Source organism: Rhagoletis pomonella, unplaced genomic scaffold (genome assembly GCF_013731165.1).
Source record: "Rhagoletis pomonella isolate Grant_MI unplaced genomic scaffold, Rhpom_1.0 Rhpom_scaffold_00001, whole genome shotgun sequence".
Taxonomy (NCBI): domain Eukaryota; kingdom Metazoa; phylum Arthropoda; class Insecta; order Diptera; family Tephritidae; genus Rhagoletis; species Rhagoletis pomonella.
The window spans coordinates 81657978-81660169 of NW_023458555.1; positions in this window are offsets into that span (position 1 = coordinate 81657978).

The window sequence follows — 2192 nt, forward strand, 5'->3', positions numbered from 1 at the left end:
CTGGATTGTTATTTCGTCAAGTGATGTTGGTAACTGGCTGTCAGGAAACCACTTAAATTGATATCTGTTTTCCATTTCTTCCCAGCCATAGTCTAACGGTGTTTCGCCGCTGGGTACTTGTAGATGAGCATGCGCCCAAATCTGAGCGATGTAGCACGCTCTTAGGAATTGTTGCTGCAGTTCCACTTTACAAGGTGGGTAGTGCTGAGCCGTCGATAGTTTTATTCGGCAAGCGGAAAACATTATCATTCTCCAGCACCTTGTAGTTCCTCATGAACGCTGCGACCCTAGCTTCCTTAATGTCATTAATTTTTTTTGAAGCCGTAGAGTCGGCAGACGAATTCTTGTATTTTGTCAAAAAGATCTTCTCTACTCTCCGGTGAGGTGGACATTGCAATAAAACTGTTGACAAATTCTTTATTTTTGGTCATCATTAAGTAAGGGCGCTTTTTGCCTTTCCGGAAAAAGGCCGGGTTAAAGTCACATCCTGTTATTGCGTGAAAGGTTGGCAGCGCCGCGCTAACATCGCTTCCCAAAGTCTCGTACAGATGATTGATATTAATAAATCGTTGATTGTTACCTACACCAACTTGCATCGATATATTAATATTCTTGTCTATATTGCTCATATTGGCGAGCATTATGACTAAAATATCAGTGTCGGGACACCGAATGGTTCCTTAGTATCAGTTTGTAATTTACAAATGTGGTAAATAGTCCTAGTGTCTGCCTCTTCGTGACTAGGACAAGTCAGTTGATGCTCGATACTTCAGATCATTTTACCATCTCTGATTATATACTTATGGCAAGTGTCAGCATTTACAGCAACATCTTGCCTGTAAAAACAAATTTATTCTGTTAAAGAAATACAGCTACACAAGCTATTGTGATGGCAGCCGACAGTAGTTAAATTTTTGTAGAACGACGCCGGTAATTTTAGGAGGTTATACAGTAAATACAAGTAGAAGAACGGGTTCTAACAGCGTGCAAATGGTAGAAAGAGGGAATAGTTGCATGCCCTCTCCGTTCGCGTCCCTCTAACGCCCTCGCGAGTTACATACTAATGTACATCTACTCTTTTAATCACTCTTAAGATAAGTAATATATGTACATACATATGTATGAAGCGAACAGAAAACAACTGTTAAGTCAGACCACTTGTTATCACCATCCTTTTTCTTATCGTTCTTATGCTAAATTTTTCATATACATACATATATATGTATGTAAGTATGTTTGGAAACTCTTGCAGAATTGGTAAGCTATTGAGAAGCTGACCGTTAGGTCAGGCCACTTCTTTATCTTCATTACCTTCCTTCTAAGTACATACATACGTATATATGTAAATAATTACACTTGCTGATGCAGTCTGATGCTAGCGTTTAAGAAACTAAAAAATAAAGCATGGATTAAGTGATTTTGATTGCATCTTTTCGCAAAACCGGGATTTGGTAGAACTACTTATTTTAGTTAAGTATTTAACTGGCGCAGTCTACGGTTTTAACCTCTTAAGAAGCTAAAAGAAAAAGAACCTAAAGCTATGTTAAAACGCAATATTTTATTAAAATAAAATCAAATAATAAAAATCGAAAAAGAACGCTCAGTAAAAGGTGTTAAAACCTTACTTTCGAGTACCAAGTCAACTTTATAATATAATTGCAACAAAAACGTTTTAAACAAATTTTCCGAATTACTTATTTTGTAATCGGTACAGACAAATAATTAAATCAAACAAGATAGGAGCTGATCCCCATGGAGAATAGGCAGAACCTATTTGATGAAAATAGTAACCTAGACGACATAATTGAAGAACAACACAAACAAGAAATGGAAGAAGTCGCTAAAAACCAACAAGAGGACATCCAACTGCAAACAACCTAACATGACCAACAGCACCAAGTGCCATCAGAACTTCCCAATGCATCCTTGTTTTCCGCAAAAGACGTCCTACAACAGTTTCGCCTACTGAGACAACTTGACAAAGATCACAATGTCAACTCGTTTATTAACTCTGTGGAGCTAGTGCTATCAATGTGCAATAATAATTAGCAGTTGATAAACATTGGTACCAACATCGTAGCCAACGAAAAAATCCAGGGAGACGCTGGCAACTACATAAGACAGCTGGGAAATAATCCGACGTGACAGCAAATCAGAAGCAAATTGAGGGACCAGTGCCGACCGAAATCCAC